Here is a 12,601-nt window from a genome sequence, read left to right as displayed (position 1 = left end):
TTAAAGGCGCAGTGTGTATAATTTAGGGTGCTATATCTTGAAAATAAAAATCAGGTCATCACCATTATTACCAGCTGTGGCAATGTTATGACAGCTGGTATTGTTTTCACTTTGTGTTTCTGTGGCAGAATGTGGGCCTGGAGACACCTGTCATAGAAGGAATGTCCACAGAAGCTGTTTAGAGTGTTTTGCCAGGTGTTTATAGGTGTCTGTTTGTCTGTCTTACTGTGGACGGATTTTGTCAGCGCAGTAGTGTCATGGCCGGGCAGCATGCAGTTTGGAAACATTACAGATGTGTAGTTGGAATCAAAATAAAGGCCGAGTTTGCAGATGGGTGTGGTCCAAGCACGGGGCCTGAAAGCAGGAGTGTGTAAAACAGAGAATTGGCCATTGGTTCCTTTACACCTGTGGGTGTGAAAACTTTATAGGTTTGCGGGTTGAGATCACAGTGAAGGTTAAATTTGAATATGGGTGTGGTCTGAGCAAGGGCATCGGGAGTAGGGGGTAAGAAGAAGGGACGTCACGGATACTTGTGTTGCTGATGTGATGTAATGGCAACGCAGTAACTCTATTTCTTACTTAAATTAATTGTTGCATCCATAAACCTGGCATTTATGTACAGCTTCACACCTTAACATAGACTTTTATGTAAATGCAGTATAAAACAATACATTAAACACTTAAACAAAAACATGAAATGTCAAGTAAATTGAATAGAATTATAAGGGTGAAAAGGCATTAACTTCCAAAGATTGTCTGCTTGACACCACATGTTTTGGAGGAAAAAGGCCTCAATGTAAGGAGTTTTTTTTTGTGGGAGTGTCCTCAAGTCCTAGTGGAAGTCCACAAAGGGAGTTGGTTGTGGCAGACTTTAGAGATAGAGATCTGGAGAAATTTGTCATTGGCTTCGCTCAGACACAGCAAAGATACATACAAACACGTAAATCAATACTACCTTAAAAATGCATAATATACAAAATAGAATATTGTAAACAGGCAGGTAGGAGCAATGAATTATATAAATATGAATAAATAATGAAAGAGAGCAAAAATAGTTGCAAAAATAGTAGTTTTCCCTAAAACAGTTAATCTGTGTTAATAGCCTGAATGGCATATGGATTAAAGGACACCTTCGAGATGTTCCGACTAGTTTTTGGGAGCCTAAATCAATGGCCAGACAAGAGCAGCTCAAGCGCTGAGTGTAATGGATGTGAGGCATCCGCAATTATATGTTTATGATTAAACTTAAGTGCTTTAGGATCTAGTTTGTAGAAATATAGTGCCAAAATCCAACATATCATATACAGTTTTTTATCTCCTGCTGAATTAACAGTTTGGATGTTGCGCACACTTCTATTTTGTGTCATGTAGAACAGAATATAAAAGAAAAATGTGAAAATCGAGGCCTAAACACTTGTGTCGTCAGCAATAACACTGCCAGAAAACCATTTTGAGTATACGGCATATTTAAACTAGAATATATTAATCATATATCATTTCTTAAAAGCCAATACTTTATACAAACATTTTGTTTCTATAGTGCTGCGCTATAGAGCTTGATTTTCTTCCCTTTTATTTAAATAGATAAATCTTGGCAAAAGTCCCAGCAGTAGGGAAAATGTGTTAACTCACATCGATCAGAGTTAATTAATTACCAGTAAGTGATAGAAGTTAGTAAATCTTGGTCACTGTGGTGTATGCAGACACACACACGCACATATGGGCACATGCACACATCATATTTATGGACAGAAGCACAGGTAACAGACGAATTGCCCAGTAACAGTCGATTAGCCTTCAAACATCAAATCAGTCAATCTCTCCGTCCACAGGTCATTTCACCAGCAGCTCAAATGTGCAGGATGTCCTTGAGCTTTATATCTTTTAAAATGCGCTGCTCCTGCACCCAGTCAAACCCACCGAACACACACACACACACACACATACTAAGACAAAGGAATGAAAATCAATAAATAAAGCAAAGCACCGTTGGGCTGGTGTGAGCTGCTGTAGGCCATTAAGCAGTAAATAATTCCAGGCAGCTCTGACAAGACTGAGGGAACGTGTGTGGATAGACTGTAGATGAGTATGAGAGGAGGAAGGATGAATGAACGGAGGGCGGACGGGATGGTGGAGCTCCTTACACAAGCCAGAAAAAAAGTAAGAGGAGAGAGATGATGGAAAGAGTAGGGATGAATGGAGGCATGAATGGACAGCAGGGATCCAAAACAGAAAAGAGAGCAGAACTGGGACAGTATGCAGAGGAAGGGCAGGGGAAAAAAAACAGACACACAAGGATGAATGAAAGGAGCAATTCATGTTTTTCATTCTAGAAAAGGAGTGCAGCTATGTGGCTGCCTCCAGCCAGCATGGTGGGATACGGCTGTGCTACAATATGCTGCAAAGGGGTGAGGAAAGGAGCCACAAAGTAGATGAAACGAGTGAAAAGGGGAGGACAAGAATGGAACATGCAGCCATAAATCCATATCAGCCCCACATATTAGTGTCTCCTCTGACCCTGAAAAGAACTCACCGTCTGATTGATGGCAAAGGAGATCAATATGAGTCCACAATGGTTACAACAGCAGCCAGCCGGGTGGCCAAAAGTCACTCTGAGAGGCTGAGTTTACACCCTCAATCTGATTTTTTCTCAGATACTGATTTAGTTAAGGAATGAAAAATCATTCTGTATTAATTACAATAAAACCAAATTGACAGAAAGTATATCATTTGATATGTAAATTGGGATTTAATTTAATGTAAAGTTGTGCCACTGATAAAAATAAACCAAATTGGCCAAATTGGCCAATTACATATAGAAGCGCACATTCCTGATGGATAAATTTGTAACATAAGTCAGGAATCAGATAGGAGATCTACACTAGTTTGCAGCATTTTGATTTAACAGAGATCTTTGTCAGATCACTCAGTTAAAATTACTGTGAGCTTTGAATACAGTGTGCTGTCTTATTCGTCTCAGTTTGATTTTTGATCCAGCAACAGTAAAAGTAAAAAGTAAAAGTTATCAAACTTAATACATCAATCAAACATATTTTGCACTATTTTACAACATTGATCCTAAGCAGATAATGCTCTATCCATTTTATGTGCACAAGTGTGGAAAAATTAATCTCCTCTAAGTGTTTCTCTACTTAACACTGAAATGTGTACCATCTGTGCATCATATTCTACTTAAAGAAAAAAAAAAAAGAAAGAAAAACATGGACCAATTAGAGACTGTACATTATTTAATTCATTAACACTTAATTTCTTTTTTCCCCCCTTTATATGTGGAATATAATGTGACAGATGGTACACATGTCACTGTTAATTATAAAGAGACACACCCACAGGAGATTAATTGTCCCACACCTGTGCACACAAAATGGGCGGAGCACTATCTATTTTAGATCAATGTTGTAAATCAGGGGGGACTAAAACATTAGTATACGTAATAAATTGTGAAGCTGAGCAAGGGCAGTGTGCTTAGTCTTTTTTTTTTATTTATTAAGACTCAAGTGACACTCTACAGCGTGCCTGCAGGTTAAGGCCAAAAAAACAAACAAAAAACAATTGGTTAGGATTAGGAAAACATCTTTTATCTGGTTCAAATACATGGTTTTATCACCACGAACACCGTTGGAAATGTGCTCATGAATTGTTTTAAAAACACCCAGTTTGGTCATCACAAACTCTGAAAATCTCTCAGTCTCATCTGAGACAATGAGTGCAAATCAGCTTATAAAAATACCATCAGAGGAAAACCTTGGGTGACAGGGCTAAAGATGAAGTGAGATGTTTTAATGATGAATTGTGAGTTTACCTCTTGGGCGGTCCAGATATCAAATTTGTGCACATGAAGGTAAAGTAAAACAAGTGCCCTATTTTTTGGAAATGTTGAGGAAATTTTAGGATAAAGTGGGATGTGAATGGTGGTGCTGAGTGTGTGTGTAGATGGTATAGTGGGAGGTAATAAAGCTTAAGAGTGGATTAAGACTCTTAAAGCTTTAAGTGAGATGATATTAAACTTTGATACCAACCCAGGGGGACGTTAATAACGCTGAACTCTTTTAAAATTCTTGTTTCTTTAAATATACTGTTTAATTTAAGGAGGGTGATTTAGAGGGTCGAACCGGCATTAAAGAATGATGCTTCCCATTGGTAATGAACTTTGATAGCGCATTATAATCTCATTTGCTATATTTGACCGCTTAATTAAGTCTCATGACCATTAAAGAGGGCGGCTGCACAACGCTTCAGTCAAATAGTTCATAACCTTTTTTGTTAACTTTGTCTGTCATAAGACAGAATATGAAGACATTTAGCTATTGATTGTTGGTAAATGTCACATCAGTATTTTTGTTAATGATGTTGCTGTTTGTTGTCCTGAAATGTCATTTCACTGGTAGTAGAAATGTTGAGCTTTCTGCATAAATGTTGTTTTTTTTTGTCTCTTAGAGCTTCCTCCTGTAATAAATGTCTTTTATTGCATTAGTTTGGTTTATCGCATTTTCCCTTATCTAATAAGGGAGGTAAGTCTATCTGTTCCGATTAGTGGGGTGTTCACTTTTATCATTAGTGTACACTTCTTTAGCCATGCTAGCTGCCAGTGCACCACTTTGGTCCTGACTGAAATATCTCAGGAATGATTGGATGGATTGCCATGATAGTTTGAATAGACATTCACTATCTCCTGAGGATGGACCCTAATGACTTTGGTGAGCCTCTGATTTTTCCTTCAGTGCTATCATGAGGTTAAAGACTGGCTCCCTCATATATCTCCAGCCTTATTTCACTCCATCACGTCTTTTACATTCCCTTGATGCTAATAACTTAACCATTCCTCGATTCAATAAGAACCCATCTGGTGGTTTAGCCTTTACCCACAGAGCTCCACTTCTCTGGAATAATCTCCCACCGCACATCTCAGAGGCAAGCTCTGTCTTTTTTACTGTTCACTATGATCTTTTCTAATTTCATCAGGTAGAAATCCAAATCATTGATTGATTGACTGAATCGTATTAAGTTGCTGTGAGCTATAAATTCACCACTTTTCAGCAAAAGGCTGAAGATTATGTTTTCATGGGGCCTGACTGGGCAAAGCCTCTCTTCCTCAAGGAAGCTTCCTCCATCTCACTCAGGTTCACCCGGGGTCTGGGTCTGCAGCTGTCTGTCCTTGTGAGCAGCTTAAAAGAGAGGAGCGCCCATTCTGCAGCTAAATCCAGGTACCAAAATGGGCAGAAAAGTTTTGGTGTATTATATTCAGACTGCTTTCAAAAAATTCCTGAGCCACTTTGTGTTGCCCCCAGCTATTAAGCAAATTTTAGTATGCCAGCTCACTAATCTGAGATGGTAAACATACATTAGACCTGCTAACATCAGCATGTTAGTATTGTCATTGTAAACGTGTTGGCATTCTGCAGCCTCAAAGAGCTGCTGGCATGGCTGTAGATTCTTTGTCATGTTTAAAGAATAACTTGTAAGTTACTGAAGTGAAGAAATGGACAAGAATATAAATGATGACTGTGCTAGTACCTCCATTACCACTGTCACTACTTTCATATATCAAGGAAAAACTCAGAAGCTTTTCTAACCCTTAAAGCAAATAAGCAACGGATTTGTGCATCAATCTGTCCCGGGGTGCTGTGTAGCACTTTTGTTTGTAAAACTTTATATCTTACTCTATAACATCAAGGACTTTTGCAGTAAACCTCCTGAGGTGGGCGAGCTGTCAGAAGATGAGGGAGAAGAAAGACAGTGATGGGAAGAAGCAAAGAGGAATGCAGCTCGGAGGGCAAATGAGGGTTAAAAAGATGGCGAGAAGAGACAAAATAACATGTCACTGCCAGCATTACTTTGTGTGAACGAATATTAAAACAGACAGAAGAAAAGGTCGACGTCTCCATCAGTTTATTGGTCAATTTGCCAACAATCACTGTCTCTATTGAGAGAGGGCGAATCAAGCAGCTACCGCAGATCTGTGTGTAAGTGAGGGCCCTGCTCACCTGACAGAGTGGGGAGGGGCGAGGAGAGATGGATGGCAGCAGTAAAGTGACAGAAAGCGAGGCACAGAAATGAAGTGTGCTGGTGGAGGAGGAGAGATTTTCATGGGCAGATGATGGATAGTGCAATCCGTGGGTGGGAAGAGAAAAAGTGGGTTGAGTGTGTGTATGTGTATGTGTGCATGTGTCAGGTTTAGCCAGGGCTGAGGGGTCTCAAGTATCAGCTTAGATACTACCAGGACATATCACCACACGATATCAATCAGTAACTGTAACTGAAAGCAGTAGATCTTGCCTAAAAAGTCAAGAGTGAAAAAAATTAAATCGGATCTTTTGGTTGTATTTTCCCCCTTCAGCTTGCCAAAGCCAAAGCGGGTTCTTGTCATGACTTGTGCTTGTAAAGACTGAGAATACTAAAATGCACCAATGACTATTCTTGACCTAACACTGATATACTGATCCTCTGCACAATGAGCCTATAAAAAACCCTCACATATTTTCCAGGTGCAGTGATTCTGTTTTCACTGCTCCTCCACCCTCTCTCCAGAGCCAACAGGCCTAGTGGCAAATAAACAAACAAGGTCAGCCAAGACACATTCATTCCCCCCTTTGCATACATGGAGTAGCCACCACATCAATCTCGCCCTAAGAAGCCTGTGTGAATACAATTACTATGGCACACGCTCTCAGTGTAGCTGATAAAGAACCCTGAGCACTTGCACAGGCAGGCGGGCAGGCAGTGTATGGAATAAGCTGCCATACAAGCAGATCCCTATCAAGGGCTAGGACTGTAGCATGCACCCGAGTTTTTACTTGATGTCAGCGCCTCATGCCTAAACAGAGCAGACAGGCTGCCAGCAGCTGCTTAAATAAGCTGTTTGGTCTGCCTAAATAAGTCATGTCGGGAATTATGTTAATGTGGCTTTTGACAAATAGTTCATTTGGAAATGACGTTGTCATTTTAACATTATTTAATTTTTGCCATCAGGCAGACGAGGTGTGCTGTTTATTTGGACTGGGATGATATAACTTTGTGTCTAGCGAGTACTGTGCAAATAATGTGAATACTAAACAGAAAAATAGCTAACCAACATTGCAAACACTGGTACAACAGTGGATCATGTTGTTAGCAAGTCGATTTCAGCACTGTCTAAACACTGAATCTCTTATACCCCAGTTTCTTAGTTTTAAAGTTGGGGCCAGCAATAATATACAGTATTTTTAAAAAACAAATTTAAGACAAAAATAAAAACTGTGTCAGGCCATCTCTCAATACTTTTTAACTTTCCTACCCTCTGTGGCACTCAGCTCAAAGCCCACTGAAGACATAAATCGCCATATTTTTTAATTATATAACATAAAATTAACGGCGAACAGAAGGCTCTCAAGAAATTGTAGAGTATCACCAGACCACAGAAATAGAATAAAAATAGAAAAGATATTTCTTTTTAAATCAACATAACAGGATGGTCACCACTGCCATGTTTATGCGTGCTGTTGCGATTGCAACTGTTGTAGATGGCTAACTTCCATCCAAACCTATCAACTTGAATTTTATTTTGCATCTTTCGAGTTTGATAGAAGCGTGTTTTATGATGAGTTAACCAGGCTATTAAGCTGACATTAGTCTCAGTTTGGTGAAAGCGAGAAACTTGGATTGTTATATGGTTTATTTCTCCACTCCTGCCATACAAATGGAGTGCAAGTGTGGTGGTATTCTCGCGTGACAACACCACACATGCTAGAAGCCTTCCTAGTAATGCTGCTGTTTCACCAAATCTCAGCAATTAAGTCAGTCAATGAAATGTTCTCAACACTTGAGGGACTGAACACGATGATCCTTCCCTCATGTGGGAGTTAAAGTCTGTGTAGCTCTCCATGGTGCTGAAACCAGACACTCTCCAGGACTGGAAGGAGAAACCACTGAGGCAAATGACTGCTGTGAATACTAATGTTGAGAGTGACCTAGACAGAGCATTTGGCAGTCTTGGAAAAAGATGGCTGACCCTAAATGAGCCCAAGGAGAAATGCAGGAGGGAGGGAACAGAGACTTCAAAATAGAGGACAGTAAGTGGGCAGATGGGAAACATGAATTTAATAGACAGAGGTGGAAAGGGCCGGGGGGAAATGAAACAGACTAATGAAATAAGATGTTAGAGAGATGGAGATTACAACTTCCAGACAAAGGGGGCGTCTATGTCCGGCGTGGACCCGTGTACAAAAAGTGAACCTGCGTCACACATTGTGCCTACATCCACTTCCTCCTCACCTCCCTGGAGACTTACAGTAGGACAGCCCTCATTATTTATCTACAGTGGACCTGAGCTTCATTAGAGGCCTCCACCGTGATTCCTCTCTCGGTGACTCATTCGCCATCACTCCACGTCCGTTCTCTTGTCTACTGGGCAAAGGTGGCTGGATGGTAATTGTCATTCTCCCTGGTTAACGGGAATCCCCACGGTCACATCGTCCACCCACGTCGCCCTGACATTCAGGCAGAAGCAGTATAAATGAGCTGTGGAATACCGAAGATGATGTGGAGGATTAACGGTCTTAACGATGAGGTGAATGATGCTATGATGAGGGAACGACACCACATAGGGAATGGCAAAACTCAGATTATCACCCTGCACACTCCCTCGTCTGTCTTTCTTTTGTTCGTTTGTTCAGTCCTTCATTTTCTTCTCCTCTGGCCTCTTCAGACACTTGGAATCTTTAAATAACCCTTTATTGTTCTGCTCAACCATTTGGTAGAGCACATTTTGAGTCACTATATCTTGATGACAAGTGTGTTGAATTCAACACAACTGGATTACAATATGCAATTCAGTTTTGGTTTGTTGTGCTAAAAAAAATCAGCTTGATGTCCGTTTGTCTTTAAACAGTCTGCTTTTTCAGTTTTCCTCTCACAGGAAGTTGATCACAAGAAAAATCACACTACATGAGGGCTCTTTGTAGTATTTTCATAGGCAGGCAGATCTTGTCAACATGTTGTAGTTTCAGAGGTCTTACAGAACAGATATTTTTTAAGATTTATACAACGAATTAAAATCTAATAAGGATCAAATATATGTTTTGTTTTTTTTAAAAGGTAAAAAAAAGGTTTAAAGGTAGTGAAGCTAATGAATTTACAAATACCATATATCAGAAGAGAATGATTTTTCAAAATTTCCAAGATGTTTTCACAGTACTATAATGGTGAATATCTAAAGTAAAAATGTGAAAGTAATACAAGCACTGATAATGCTAATAATTCCATGCTCACAAATTGATATATGTTGGTATACTAACAAGCAAGCATTGGAACAATACATGATTTGTTACTTTTGTTTTTTTTTTCAGTTTTATAAATACTGTGAAGGGGCATTTCAACTATATGGTAGAGGCATACATTTAAAAAATGATGGGGTCTGTTAAAAAATAAAGATTGATTTTTGTTATAGTTTCCCCAAGGGAATGAAATGCAATTTTTCCATTACTTTTTCATGAGGTCCTTGAAAGATTAATCAACATGTAGACATGTACATAATCTGTGCAAACATAATCTGTTTACCAAAAGTGAACTCGTAATTATTATTTTTTCTTAGTTTCTGGGATGTTTCTAGAGGCTACTGTTCCCAACCCTTGATTTTTAGCTGCATACAAAGAGATTGCCTCCCCAGTGTGTACAGTGAATTGCTTCAGCGGCATCACTAGTATTTCATGCTGCAGCTCTGCATGGTGTTGACAGTGATGAGATGGCCCTTTGCTCTACAAAGGCAGCTATCACTGTCAGCTCTGTCATCTGTATGCCACTGAACAAAAGCAGCCTCTCTTCCTCACGGCGGAGCAGAGAAGAGCCTGGGCAAAGCTGCTTCAGCTATAAGGTCAAACAGTCACATCCTTGTCTGCAGTGCTCTCTGTTGCAGAGGCTGTTAATTCACACATGTGGGTGAATGTGGTTTCATGTGTAAATATATGTGTTTTTTTTAGGATCCAGAATAATGCACAAGTAAGACTAATACACAGAAGATGCTTGGCTTGTCAGGATGAAATAGGGCCATCATAGAACTACAATTGCATGTAATACATGTATAATACATACATGTCCATCATAATTAGCATGATTATTATATTGCTGTCTTAATTTAAGTCTGCTTAACATTAATATAAAACTCTGGAGTGCAAACGTTCATCATCTACTTTACACATTTCAAACAGCCATTTACACCAGAGGATATAACACAATATATTCCAGAAATGGTTAAGAACTGTAATTTGACAGAGTAATCTCCACTGTTATTGGTGCTCCCTGTTGGCTTTAGCAGCAGCACAGCACACCCCTGAAGCTCTATAGAACAGACTCAAGCAAGCACATTTAATATCAGTGAGATGTGGGACGCACAAAATGCAGAAGGCACGAGACACTTTAACAAATTACAGTTAAAACATGAGGAGCTGAGGAGAGAGAATGAAAGCTGAGAAATCCACAGCAATATCTGCTCTACCTACAGCTGTTTAAACATCAGTTGATGTTTACATTCAACATTATTGCAGATGGAAATGTTCCATGTGAAATACCAATACTGAATACAGAAAGTCTACACGCTGTGGCCTGAAATTGTGTGTAAATGGCACCATGGTAGCTCATCTAGAGCGTGTGCCCCATATAGGCTGAGTCCTTAGTGGTGTGTGTTTGAGTCCAACACACAGCTCCTTGCTGCATGTTGTCCCATCTGTCTCTCTACCCTTTTTCATGTCTATCTCTGTACTCTCTAATAAAAGCAAACAAGCCTAAAAATCATCCTAAATGTGAGACTCCATCGCTCATAGTATGAAGCTGATTAATGTAATCGACGTGGGTGTTAAAAACATTTTTTGGTGAAATACACATGTACATATTAAAACCTCCAAAAGTCATTGCATTACACAATTACATGTTTCCAGTCCTATCAAAGTCATGTAAAAATCATTGAAGGTCTCGGAAAAGTCAAGACATTTGAGAACGTCATCTTTGGGAAACACTGATCGACATTTTTCACCATTTTCTATAATCTTATAGACCAAACTACTAATCCAATAATCTAGAAAAAAATCAACAGATTAATCAACAGTGAAAATAATTGTTGCAGTTATATGTGCAATTAAAGCTTATTGCCAAAGGTGCTTCCAGGTAGAACAAACGAAAATCTTCAAGCCAGTTAATCTAAAACATTTGGTGTTTCCAAACCTTCTTCTTGTCTACACAGTACTTGGATCAATACTTTGATTCACTGACTCGCTATATATCTCTACTATCCAGTAAAAAAAAAAAGAAAAAAAAAACGAGACTAAGGAAATTGAAAAAATCGAGCTGTCATGTATGTCTGTTCATTGCAGTGTAAGCAGGTGAATTTACGGTGTTGTTAAGGGTGATATAACTCTCACAGGGCAGTCCTCCAATCTCATTACTGGTCCAGAATCACCTCTGAGACTAATGGCATTTTGTGTGTGTGTGTGTGTGTGTGTGTGTGTGTGTGTGTGTGTGTGTGTGTGTGTGCACGCGCTTGTGTGTGTGCTTGTGTGTGTGTAGAGCGAGAAAAGAGGGAAGGCCTTCTCCCTACGTGACACCCATGTCTATCCCCACCTTGTCTCACCTTGGTACTGCAGCACACCTCCCCTCTTCCATTGCTTCTCTTCTCCACCCATACTAAATCGCTCGTAACATCGACTCCCAGGTGACATATTTCCACTGTGGTGCTTAATAGATTCCTGTGCTTTCTGGTTGGCTGAGGAGCGGTGGTTTGATTCTCTGAAAGGTAAAGGAGAGGCTGGATAGAGAGCTGATGGCAGGTGGAGAAGGTGTAAAATGAGACGAGATGGAGGGAGGAAAGTAGAAGAGATTGGGAGAAATGGGAATAAAAGTGGAGAAATAGAAATAGCTAATGTGTAATGGAGAGAAAGGGCACAGGTTGGTGCGGCAGCTGCAGGAGCAGGTGTAAGAGTCATGGTAGAGGGGGCAGTTTAAAGAGGGACCCCACTGTGTCCCTTTGATTCTATCTGCCCAATGCTTATATTAGCTACACTGTAAATGTGTTTTCTACACACTAAAAGCATTTTAACCTTAGAGATTTTGATGGTATCAAACCTTTTTTTTAATTCTGTTTATGGTTGCCATTTTTCAGTAATAGCCATTCATTATATTTATACTCTGCATTTTTTTCCTTACATATAAGTCAGTGGTGTAATATTAAATAACAATATAAAGTAACTTTGTTTTCTTTGTTACAGTACTTCAGTATTTTCTGGGATTGCCTATACTTTACTTGAATGTTTATATTTCTGACAACTCTCACTTTTACTAAATTTCCTTAGTAAAATGTTTACTTTTTCTCCTACACATTTCCCCCAAACATCTTAGTTAGTAACAACAAAATACGAGAGGACGGTTGGACGGACAGACAGATGGACAGACAGGACAAGTGGACAAATGAAGGAATGGGAGCTAAGGAAAAACTGGGTCTTGTTCTTTCAATCCTTTAATTTGTAAGGTAGACCTTGTTTTTCTTCAAGTTTAATGGACGCTCCATTTTTAAATTTGTGTATGTTAAGAAGAAATAAACTTCATAATCCTCTGAATT

Source organism: Plectropomus leopardus, chromosome 20 (genome assembly GCF_008729295.1).
Source record: "Plectropomus leopardus isolate mb chromosome 20, YSFRI_Pleo_2.0, whole genome shotgun sequence".
Lineage (NCBI taxonomy): Eukaryota > Metazoa > Chordata > Actinopteri > Perciformes > Serranidae > Plectropomus > Plectropomus leopardus.
Note: the sequence above shows the minus strand (reverse complement) of the source record.